Source organism: Phyllobates terribilis, unplaced genomic scaffold (genome assembly GCF_046119375.1).
Source record: "Phyllobates terribilis strain yellow unplaced genomic scaffold, ASM4611937v1 Scaffold_2__4_contigs__length_985480577, whole genome shotgun sequence".
In the NCBI taxonomy this organism is placed as follows: Eukaryota; Metazoa; Chordata; class Amphibia; order Anura; family Dendrobatidae; genus Phyllobates; species Phyllobates terribilis.
Genome location: NW_027362762.1, coordinates 854,673,116 through 854,686,613, shown reverse-complemented (window position 1 = coordinate 854,686,613; position 13,498 = coordinate 854,673,116).

Here is a 13,498-nt window from a genome sequence, read left to right as displayed (position 1 = left end):
ACAGTGAGTTGGCATGAAAATATTGCCATTGATCAGCTTTATTGAATAACATTGGTCCAGTGCTGTCCATGTCAGGTCATTTTTTACAGACAGCACTCAGACAGAAAATACGCTTCTATGCATGTACCCTACAGGCAAGAATGATCTGATAAAGCAGAGAAGCTGTGGAAAATGCCAAGTCAAGAAGCAGATGTGTCTGTCGTATCATGGGCTGAATGTTGCGGTCATTGGCAGCTTACATTCTGCTGTTGAATTCTCACTACAAAGGAATATTAGGCAATTTCAGTTTATGAAATATGCCACCCCGAAATATGCCATTGAAATGAATATTTTATGATATCACAGGAAACGTTCTATACAATATCAATGATTCACAAGTTGTGTAGGGTGTCTTAAAAGTTCTGCTTTTTCTGTGCATTTTTACAGCAAAAATACTTGTCGTAGAGAAAAATTTAAATCCATAAAGACATCTCCGGAAAGGGGACATATCACACTCACATTGAATGTATGGTATCAATTATAACTGGGAAAGTGAGAAACTAATTATAACTAGGGAAGTAAGAGGGAGCTGACACTTCAACCTCCATTGAAGTAGGGACCTCCTGCGGTGACCAGGTAATTATCTGCTCTGAGAACCAGACACTAAGCCCAGGATTCGTTTACACAGAAGCGAAGAAGTACACTTCCGAGGCAAGAGCTTCCTCTGTTCAAAGGGCTTTTCTGAGACACTTTGGAGCCAGTGGTCAGTGGTGAATATTGGGGTTTGCATCGATCTGCTATTTATGGGATATATATTTTCGGCGTCGTAGCGAAGGGACGAACATAATGCATTCACTCACATCACTGTAAGACCATTCTAACCCCTCCAACTTAATATCGAACCAATGGATGATGCTATCCATGCCATATTTAATTTCTCTAAAGAGGTAAAATCATGATAATACTATGTTTAATTAAATAGTTAGAATAGAAAGCCATGATGCTCTACTGGACCCATCTTAGGCTACGTTCACACAGAGCCTTTTCAGTTTTCTGGAGTGAATCCGCTCCAAAATCCTCAAAAATGCTTGCAATACTCTTTCCCTATTCATTTTTATAGACAAACACGGGGGAAAGTAAATTTGCTTGAGCCAACTTCAGATAGATTACACCACACGTCCTCCTAGCACCAGGGAGGAAGTAAGTAGACGGCAGTAGCTCCAAGCACTCGCAAGGAAACATGTGAATATCACTGGCGACTCCCTGTAGCAAACAGAAAGTATTTAAACACCCAAGTCAGGGTGTCAATTAGCAGGAGGGAGGTAGCCGCTGGGTCCTAGAGTGATACAGATCTAAGAAGGCGTCTGTAATGCCAAACGAAGAGATCTTCTGCGACCAACTGCAGGGAGACTGTCTGTCACATCTGACACACCCGTGACACATTTCCTCCACTTGCACAGTTCCCCAAAGGGAAAATGGACAAACTGCCCATAGCAATCAATCAGATTCCAGATTTGTTTATAAAGACCCTTTTGAAATTGAATGAAACAATCTAATTTATTGCTATGGGCAACACCTCAATTGTATGCTTTTGAAGTACGAAGTACCTGTTTGTGAATTGTTACTAAGATAATGACATGTATGAATAAAAAAAATCTTATTTAACACAATATTTTATAATATTTTTATTAATTAATATAATTGTATTAATTATGGCTGCACCTCTCTGTTAGCACTTATGGCCTTAACACATAGTTTGCATTTTCTTTAAGTTGCTTTCCTTTTTTGTCTTTTGGTATTAGTTTCCATTTTGGTGCCAAATTTAACAAAATGGCGCACATAATTCATGAATTTAGTGTAAAGTAAAAAATAGGGTTTCTTCCTGTCTTGAATTATTTTTGTAACTTTTGGTACATTGTAATGATTCTACAAGGCAACTGCCAGGGAAGTATTATGTCTTAAAGCATTAACAATAACATAGCAAAAACAGGAGCCGAACAGACACCAGACAAAAGAGTAAAAAACAGATTTGTTACATTAAATATAAGAAATCACAATTATGATAAAAAAGAGACGATAAATGTAACAGGCATAGGAGAAATACATTTGGGTGGGTGAATGAAGTAAACGGCTATCACAATAAAGAAAATACACAAAATGCATGTAACATGATGCGTGTAAGGAATAGTGGTTTGGAGCTAAGGACGCACGTTTCGCTGAGGCTTTGTCTGGGGTCCAGACTAAATGGTCAGAGCCAAAATACATATATTTTTGGCATGTTGGCAGTATAAGTTGCAAAAATTGTGGCAAAATACCAGTGTACTCAAAAATACACCAGGGGGAGGGGGGTACTAGAGAGACGTTGCGCCAAATTTTGCCACTTTTTAAAGTCACAATTGATGAATCACGTGAAAACATCTGGAATCATTCAACTCTGACCACAAAGCAGAAAAGAAAAAAACCCCACAGGCGAGCACATGTAAAATAGACTTAAAGAAAGGCACAAATAGAATAATGAATTAAGCGCAAACAAAAGAAAGGCGCAAAACACACAAAACAGTTGTGAAGGCAATGATGAATCGGGGCCTATGAATGAAATACCGAAAATGATAAAGGGACGTGTCAAGCATACTGACTCATAGTTTTAGATTGCAATGGATCAAAAATCCAAGAAAGAATCCGCACTACTTCAATTTCAATGCATAAAATGTGAAATTCATGTGAACAGTCCCTAATGTTATAATCACATGGGGCGGATAATAACCATTTTTATTTATAAAGCATCAACTTTTTCTGTAGCACTTTATAATTCAGATAAAATGTATGTTGTCCTGAGCTCCAAATTAAATAGGAGCGTAAAATTTTGGGCCCTCCACATAGTCAACATAACGCATGACCAGCCCCTAGGGAAACTTTATTGAGCAATGGCATGCGCCACTTCTACTAGCAACACACTCGGCACCCAGCAAGCACGGCTACATTAGGGCAGCCCGCTCGCTGCTGACTGCCATACCCATACAGAGAGCAACAGTAGAGATGACTTTGTAGGCATCAAATGAGATGACAAAGCATGCAGCGTACTGACTATATGGAGAACTTTGTCATCTCAGTCACTCCCCATGCAGGGCGCAGCAACATACTTTACAGCTTCTCTAATGCTGCCTGTGCAGTACCTAAACAGAGGGCAAGTGTCAATTTTTTTAATGCAAAAAAGCGATGTGCTTTTCCTTCTGTTATAAAAATGGCACAAAACGGAATCCAAATACACCCATAATTATCAGTGTGCTTCAGTTTGTGTAAGCACTGCAGCCAATCAGTGGCCCCTAATGAGCGGCAGTTCTCACATTTCTCGCGGTTGTCTGAGATTTGTCTGAAAGAAGGAAGTGTGAGTGAAGCAGCCCATTAGCAACCACTGAGTGGCTGCAGTGCTCACATGGAATAACAATGCCCCACAAGCCCTGTGAGACCCTGTCGTCGACATCGTTGGAGCGGCTTCAGTGTGGGAGGTATCTGTTATTTTAATTTTTCAAAAACAGTATTTAAGGAAGGGTTGTCTGAGAAGTGGACAAAACCTTTAATGACATGAGTATGCTCTTACAATAAAGTAAATGTGCTTGGGGAGTAAGATGTTAAATACTGGACTACTGATAGGGACCAAGAGTAGTTTTAACAGTCCATGTGTGAGGGGGCACAAAATACCAGGTGTTGGCAACCCACGCTATGCCATTGAGTGTATTAAATAGTAGCAGCAAAATAGAGTTGATTTCCATTCTACGTGAAAAAAATGTAATTTGTTTACTAGTAAAATGCAATGTACAGGGTTCAACTGCACTGAGAGCCCTGCTGCCAGGAGGAAATGAACTATATTCCTCCTGGCAGCCTTAGACTTTCAGTCATAGAGGCACGGTCAGTGCGGCTTCAGTCACCGCTCATTACATAGTGAGTGGCGGCTTTAACCATGACCCGACACTGACTGACAGCCGACTCAGGATTAAGCTGGCTTTCAGTCAGTGCCGGGGTGTGGTTACAGCCGATGCACACTATTCACTGAGCGGTGACTGAAGCCATGCCGACTGTACCCCTATGACTGAAAGCCTAAGGCTGCCGGGAGGAATAAAGTTAATTTCCTGCAGGCTCTCAGTGAGAGTAGAGAAAGATTGTCGTAGAGGAAAAATTATAAAATCCATACAGACATCTCCAGAGAGGGGACATATCACCCTCACATTGAACATCCGGGATTAATTATAACTGGGGAAATGAAAAAGAGCTGACACTTTAACCTACATTGAAGTAGGACCTCACATTGAACATATGGGATTAATTATAACTGGGGAAGTGAGAAAGAGCTGACACTTCAACATCCATTGAAGTATGGACCCCATGTACTGACCAGGTAATTGCAACAGGAGATCTGCTCTGAGAACCAGACACCAAGGCTGGGATTCATTTACTGAGAGGCAGAGAATTACACTTCTGAAGCAAGAGCTTTATCTGTTCAAAGGGCTTGCTGAGACTTTTTGGAGCCAGTGATCACTGATAAATATTAGGGATTGCACTTATCTGATATTTAAGGAAGATATATTTTCGATGTCATAGCGAAGGGGTGAACATAACGCATTCATTCACATCACCGTAAGGCCATTCTAACTCCTCCAACTTAATATGGCTCTGATGGATGATGCTATCCATGCCATGTTTCATCTCTATAAAAAGGTAAAATCGCCATAGAAAACATGACGACAATATCTACCTTCTGTACCTTCAGGGGTGAAGATATCCTGAAAGTTGGGGATATCATAAACTTCTAAAATACCTAGCACATCCCACAATCTGCCCCCATATGAGCTCAAGAGGAGGTATGTGGGCGTAACCTTATACTAATAAATGAAAGTTTGGGTTTCTATCATTGTTCTTTTCTGGAAGACATAGTTCGCTGTGAGAATGTTCCATTTTCCTAATCGGAGTGCTTCCCTCCATAAAGATAAGAGCCATTCCTGCAACATCAGGTTTAGTACTTTTCTTTCGTTATTCCCTTCTTATGTAATTGTATATACCGTATTGTTTTGTTCCCATTCTGTAACATCATTGTATTTTTTTTTATAAACAGTGCCTACCTTTCTGGATTAAATATATAAAATTTAATAGCTCTGTTCCTCTTGCTCTGTAAGCCACACCCCTGAAGCAATACGCTACATGTAACGGGTGTCCAATCGGCCTGTATAAACGATTGGTGGTGGCAGCTAGTGGTATTTTTTGTTATTGTGGAGTTGGCAGTGACCATACCGGGGTATATATATATATATATATATATATATATATATATATATATATATATATATATATATATATATACAGTACAGACCAAAAGTTTGGACACACCTTCTCATTTAAAGATTTTTCTGTATTTTCATGACTATGAAAATTGTACATTCACACTGAAGGCATCAAAACTATGTATTAACACATGTGGAATTATATACTTAACAAAAAAGTGTGAAACAACTGAAAATATGTCTTATATTCTAGGTTCTTCAAAGTAGCCACCTTTTGCTTTGATGACTGCTTTGCACACTCTTGGCATTCTCTTGATGAGCTTCAAGAGGTAGTCACCGGAAATGATCTTCCAACAATCTTGAAGGAGTTCCCCGAGATGCTTAGCACTTGTTGGCACTTTTGCCTTCACTCTGCGGTCCAGCTCACCCCAAACCATCTTAATTGGGTTCAGGTCTGGTGACTGTGGAGGCCAGGTCATCTGGCGTAGCACCCCATCACTCTCCTTCTTGGTCAAATAGCCCTTACATAGCCTGGAGGTGTGTTTGGGGTCATTGTCCTGTTGAAAAATAAATGATGGTCCAACTAAACGCAAACCGGATGGAATAGCATGCCGCTGCAAGATGCTGTGGAAGCCATGCTGGTTCAGTATGCCTTCAATTTTGAATAAATCCCCAACAGTGTCATCAGCAAAGCACCCCCACACCATCACACCTCCTCCTCCATGCTTCACGGTGGGAACCAGGCATGTAGAGTCCATCCGTTCACCTTTTCTGCATCGCACAAAGACACGGTGGTTGGAACCAAGGATCTCAAATTTGGACTCATCAGACCAAAGCACAGATTTCCACTGGTCTAATGTCCATTCCTTGTGTTCTTTGGCCCAAACAAGTCTCTTCTGCTTGTTGCCTGTCCTTAGCAGTGGTTTCCTAGCAGCTATTTTACCATGAAGGCCTGCTGCACAAAGTCTCCTCTTAACAGTTGTTGTAGAGATGTGTCTGCTGCTAGAACTCTGTGTGGCATTGACCTGGTCTCTAATCTGAGCTGCTGTTAACCTGCGATTTCTGAGGCTGGTGACTCGGATAAACTTATCATCAGAAGCAGAGGTGACTCTTGGTCTTCCTTTCCTGGGGTGGTCCTCATGTGAGCCAGTTTCTTTGTAGCGCTTTATGGTTTTTGCAACTGCACTTGGGGACACTTTCAAAGTTTGCCCAATTTTTCGGACTAACTGACCTTCATTTCTTAAAGTAATGATGGCCACTCATTTTTCTTTAATTAGCTGCTTTTTTCTTGCCATAATACAAATTCTAACAGTCTATTCAGTAGGACTATCAGCTGTGTATCCACCTGACTTCTGCACAACACAATTGATGGTCCCAACCCCATTTATAAGACAAGAAATTCCACTTATTAAACCTGACAGGGCACACCTGTGAAGTGATAACCATTTCCGGTGACTACCACCTGAAGCTCATCAAGAGAATGCCAAGAGTGTGCAAACCAGTCATCAAAGCAAAAGGTGGCTACTTTGAAGAACCTAGAATATAAGACATATTTTCAGTTGTTTCACACTTTTTTGTTAAGTATATAATTCCACATGTGTTAATTCATAGTTTTTATGCCTTCAGTGTGAATGTACAATTTTCATAGTCATGAAAATACAGAAAAATCTTTAAATGAGAAGGTGTGTCCAAACTTTTGGTCTGTACTGTATATATATATATATATATATATTCCATGTGTTGGAATCGGAGGTGTATATACCATATGCTCACTGTGAGTTTCCTATTAACCGGCCTACTTGTGGAAGCAGCCGTGACCTCGTTCATCACTCGTCAGTCAATGGCGTAATTGTCCTGACGATTGGAGGCAGCGGAGTTGCGTCCCCTGACAAACCGGTGGCAGCGGTGGGATCTGTGTCATTCCCTCTGCCATTTTTTTGGCTGAAAGTTGTACGTAATACCTGTCTAAGGCTATGTTCACACATTGCATTTTTGTAGCGTTTTTTTAATGCAAATTTTCAGCTGCGTTTCACAGTACCAGCAAAGTCTATGAGATTTCAGAAATCTCATGCACACACATTGCTTTTTTTCCTGACTGTTTTGTCAAACAGCTGCGTTTTTGCAAAATGCAGCATGTCACTTCTTTCAGCGGTTTTAACCCATAGAAAGCAATGGGTAGTGGAAAAATGCTGCAGCAAAAAACGCAGGTATGCGTTTTTGGTGCCAAAACCTGAGGAAGTTGAATCATGTTTTTTTCTTTTTATGCACTAAGCATTATCAGAATGCACAAGAGACAAATATGTACCCCGACAAAAACGTAGTAAAAAATGCAGCAGAAATGCAGCAAAAAATACAGCAAACCTCAGCAAAACCAGCTTTTTTTGGCGCTACTTCTTTGCTGCCAAAATAGCAGGTTTTGCCTGCGGAAAAAAAATGCATCAAAAACACAACATGTGAACATGGCCTAAGGTCTTATTCACACCTCAGTATTTATTTGATCAGCATCTTTCATTGATATTAAATATTGACACACTGACCAAACACTAATGAAAATCTGACCCAGCACACTGATGTTTTGTGTGGGGGACCCTCATACTTTGTGGGGGGGCTGTGGGTGAAATACTGTATGCGGGGGTCATCACACTGACTGTGAGATTTGGGGGGCATCACATTGTGTGTGGGGCCCTCATAATGTGTGTAAGGGCCGTGGGGACTATAATACTGTGTATAGTGGGCTTTGGGGCCTCCTTGCTATATATAGGGGAGTTGTGGGGCCGTCTACTGTGTGGGGGACACTTTATGGGCATTATAATAGGTAGGGGTTACTGTGAGGGCATCATAATTTGCTGGAGGTACTGTGGTTTCATAATAATGTGTGTGAGGTGTGGACTGGTGGGGGGAATTCACTGCGGGGGTATAATGCAGTATGGGGGTTAAGTTGTAAGGTGCCTCAGCGAGGTAGTCGTGGGGGGGCTGTAGCCCCTGCTCGCTCTGGCACCCTACAGACAATTCGTGTCCTCCCTCTGATGTGTGGCTGTGTATGTGGGGCTCTCCACTTACTTCAAACCATCCGGTCGCGGCTGTCTCCAGGCATTTCTCTTCTGGGACCAGGGCAGCAATAAATTCAGAGGACACGAGGTTCTTAACCATAACTTGGACTTTACTTGGGGAAGAGGAATATATACAGTATTTACAGGCAGATATAATGGATAAGGCCCGATAGGTTATTATCTCTCTCACAGGCGCTGGCAACATTTTCAGCCCTGGTTCCCTCTTTAAGTGAAGCATCTCTGTGACTCTAATCTCTAGCCCAAGAGACTCTTCTGCAATACCAACAGTGTTCCGGATCCAATATCTCCCCCACATCTTAGCCTGGAGTCCTATTTATCTTCCTCTGCTTCCTGCAGACTAGAAGTGCCCCGGGTCCTCAATACCTCTGTTGAGTTTCTCCGGCCGGCTAACAGGACTCTTGCGTAGGGAGACTTTTACACTGGTGATCCCACTGTCTGAGGGTATGGAGCTCCCGTCTACCCTAGCAGCCACCATATAGTCAGGCTGCCCATACAGTTCACTGTCCTATCTCTTACTACTCATCACTTCCTGCTTCTGGAAACTAAGCAGAGATTTTCCTAATGTGCCCACCCTCTGTGGACTGTCATCACACAGCATTAACCCCATCACTGTCTGTAACACTGCTAGCAGACTCAACCTAACATCTGCACCCAGGACAGTGGCATCTTGTGGCTGATTACAGGTACTGCAGCCCACAAGGCATTATGCCAGAACCAAGCTCTATAACACTCAAGGCTTGGTCAGGGCACTAAGTTCCCCCTCTTCTCTACTGACTGGATCACTGATGCTAACCTCTTAACTTGGCCTACCAACAGTTCTGAGAGGTTTAACTACGGGAACACTCCCTTTAACTATTTCAGTGCCAAAAGGAAGGCTACGTCCTTCCCCACTATTACAAAGTTTTAGGGCTTTATACTCTATAAAGGCCATGAAAGGAGTGTAGTACTGAGTGATAACACTACAGGGCTTCAGTATTGGCATAATTACTATGTACCTGCCGTTCCTCTGCCTGATTTTAAAAGTTAGAAGGTATGACCCGCCTACTCCTACAATTTTTTACTTTTACATTTTTTTATGGGTATGAGGTGACGTGTAGAGGGGGCCCCAATTAGGACTTTTGCTATGGGGTCCGTGATTTCTATGTACACCATTGTGTATGGGGACCCTTAGACTCGTAGTTTTGATGAAGTTTATTTAGCCAAAGCTAGAAGAGGATCCAAAAGAATAAAAAAACAAACAAAATCCTGAATAGGTCCCATTGTATCCACTACTATGTATGTAAATCCAGCCTAAGTGCAAGCCACATCAAGAAAAGTTCCAATAGTTTAATAATGAAAACATTTGTTTTTCTTGATATTTTACCAAGATTAGATTTCACGGTCATGGTCTCAGGCCAGAATTCTGCATATAGAAATCCAGCTGAAAAATTACAATTTATATGAATTACTGTACCAATATTATTTTGGAAAATCTAATTTAATTAAGTCTCTGTATCCTGGCCTGAAGGAATGACATTGAAACTGGGCGCGGGGCGGTGGCCATGGGCAAGGTACTCATCTTCCACATCCCGGCACGCTAAATGAAGATAGGGGTCTTGGATGAGTGTGTAGATTTCGTCCATGGGGTTGCTACGCCATTGCAGGCAGAATGATACCGATAACTTGGTTGGCAGGAATCAGATGTTGAGAGGTTCAATAAAGGAGACCCCAAAACTAATGTAAACAGTCTTTTACTTAACATTAAATTGGTGGGGATTATATACAATAGATAGCGGGTGCATATCTTCACAAATGTTTCCTTCACATTATGGAGCATGTCCACACATGGTCTCACAACCTCTTCCAAGCGTACTTGTTTCTGCCTCAAGTTCCTCTGTCTTCACCACAACCCAGCACAGTACTACAGTCCAGTAAATGTCCTATACTTCAACCCGTGGTTCTGTGACTTTTTTCCCTTAGGGGAGTTAGCTTGCCACCATGGCCTTTACTTAGCTTCTCTGCTTGCTGACACCTTGGAACTCCCGCCTAGAGCACTCTCTCCGTCTCACGTTCCCTGTTCGGTCCTGGCCCGTTACCTCTCTGAGTTGTAAACTCGAGGAGGTACTATTAGGTGTCCTGTCCCAGGACCCGTCTCCCGTGCATCACTCTATCCTTTGGTCACTTTCCTTCCTCTACTCCGGATCTCGCTATACACTGTCTCAGTCTCCACTCACATCAGGGACACCCACATCATGCGGCTCTGCTCACTATTCAGATCATAGGTTTGCTTCTGGTGCACGCTGGGCCTGACTTCCTGACAGGAAACTGTCTCTGTCCCTGCACTTTATACCCTCCCACTCTGGGCTAGTCCCAATCTTTAACCCTAACTCTCCCTACTGTCGGTCAAAATACAACGCCGTCACTTATAACCCATGTCACACTACACATTACACATCATAACAATACAAGTGTCTTCAAGGGGGAACGTGGGCAGTATGCCACGCCAGGTGGGGGGAAGACTTAGTGCAACACAGAGGGAAAAGGGAAAGGGAGCCCAGACACTAGGGAAAGGGGGGAAGTGGAGACCTCCTAGTCTGGTCTAGAGTCACCCTGTCTCAAGTATTGTCCCTATATTGCCTCCTCAGCAATTGCCACACGCGTGCCTCCCCCTACTCTCCCTGGTGTATGGCAACGGCTAGGAATAGAAGGAGATGAGCCCTAGTCAACCTCCACTAAACTCTGTAGACAACAAGGATAGACAAACGGGGAAATGGCATAGCTTTAGATGAACTCCAAATAAGCACATGGCCTCAAGCTCCAGAGAGGATGAAATACTGCTCCTGCTAAGCTTCACAAGTAGAAATGAATATAGCCGGCGACTCCCTCTCAGACACACCAGGTATATATACACCCAGGCCAGAGAGCTAATTAGCAAGAGAGAGGTAGCTGCTCGGTCCTAAAGACAGCCTCTTATCTAAGAAACTGTCTGCAATGTCAAACGTAGAGATCTCCTGCAACCCACTGCAGGGCGACTGTCTGTCACCTCTGACACACCCGTGACACAGTATGTACATCTCCTTACATCATGTCGACACATCTGCAGCAGTCCAGTTGATTCACGATTCATTATTAGGGCCAGAATGTACAGAGATCCTTGAGGAAAAAGCAACCAGGGGAGGGGACTGTGAAGATGTGTATACACATGAGGATTTTGCTGTGGATCTGCAGAAAAATCTGCAAAACTAGGATTACAGAAATCTGTGGTCAATTTCTGTACCGAAAATCTCCACTGCGTGTTTATGATGCGAAAACCTGATCCACTGACTGTGTTATTGACCCTTTAAATGAAAATCCTTCAGAAAAATAGGTTACATTGTCTGTCCTGTGTGAATTCAGGGAGTATTTACAGGCACAGGATTGCCTTTGAAAAATCAATTGTGGGGAGCACCGTCGCTTCAACTTTTCCCACGAGATGACTTTGACAATGGTTGTTGGCCATATGTGTGTAAAATACTTGGGGGGGCTCAAAAAAGAGTAGCGATATTGTGTCTGGAGCTGAAGATTGAGTGCACATACTCAAGACTTCTGTTTGGGTTCCCCCCAAATCTCTCGGTGGGCTCCACTTTGTACTGTACTGGTGGCAACATGACGTTGGTACAGATGGATCGTAAGGAAAAGCAGGAAGTCATTGCCAAAAGCAGGAAGCCGAGATTTCAGGGTCCTGGTCCTGGTGCAGGTAGCGCGATGACGCCATTGCATTGTGCCACATGTGCCAGCCCGATCTGTGTGACGGGAGAAAGGGACTTGGCCGCTTGGATTAGGTGAGTAAAAACTTCATTTTTTTTTAGCAGGAGGTGGTACAAAAGGTGGCATTGTTACTTTTGGAGGGGGAATCACTACTTTTTAAGGGAGCAATAAGAAGGCATGATTACTTTCTAAAATCTAAGGGGTAAGGTTTCTCCTTGTTGAGAGTAACATGCCAGGTCTGGCACACCAGTATGAGGAGACTTAAATGCTTTGCATGCTCCTCTGGGAAGTTAAATATGCAAATTGTCTCTTCGGAAAGGAAGATAACTTGAACTCTAGCGCCACTTGTTGGAAATAGCAATCCTACAAGTCATTGTCGATTATTTAAATGAGCATTGAAATATGACTTAGAATAAAAGCCAAATCAGAATCTCAATTTGTAGATACGGTGTTTCGGGGTACTGCCCCTCGTCAGTGCAAAGTATGAGAACTAATTTGGCTGGGTGGAGGCTTAAGACTGGGATCTAAGGGGTAAAATTTCTCCTTGTTGAGAGTGATAACTTGTAGGATTGCTACTTCCAATAGGTGGCACTGGTGTTCAAGCCCTCTTCCTCTCTGAAGAGACAATTTGCATAATTTCCCAGAGAAGCATGCAAGGTATTTAAGTCTCCTCATACTGGCGTGCCAGATCTAGCATGTCACTCTTCACAAGGAATAAACTTACCCCTTAGATCCCAGTCTTAGCTTTTCACCTAGCCAAATCAGATCTCATACTTTGCACTGACGAGGTGTAATACCCCGAAACACAGAGTCTACAAATTGAGATTCTGATTTGCCTTTTATCCTTAGTCATATTTCAAGGCTCATTAAAGGGTCGACAATGACTTTTAGTATTGCTACTTCCAATAGGTGGTGCTAGAGTTCAAGTCCTCTTCCTCTCTGAAGAGACAATTTACATATTTTCTAAAATATTATTGCCTGAGGGAACCCTCAGTACCACTCTGACTTTAGTGACGGCCTCTGTGTGGACACTGGCTGGCACTGTTATGGGAACACAGCGGCTGCCTCCTTGGAGGACCATAGTTGTCCCCCATTGGGGACACTGCAGAAGGCACCAGCTTCAGGAGCGGACATATCATTGATGTAACCTAGGGGCCCAAGAGGTAAGGGGGCCACATTCACCTCTAAAGCAGGTGGAATTGTGCATTATCCTGTGCTATTAGACTGCAGGGACCCCATATACTGTTCTTGCACAGGGGCCTCTTCTGTCTCTGACCAATATAGTTGAACTGTTTCATCTTTATGCCAAAAAAAGTTGGCAATTGTATTTTTTTCGATTTCTAGCTCTTGTAATTACAAGTTCCTGTGCATTACATACAGCACTCGGCTATTCCCACATTCCAGCAGCTTCCTCCTGGGACAGGAAGAGTTAATACAATCCGGATTGGT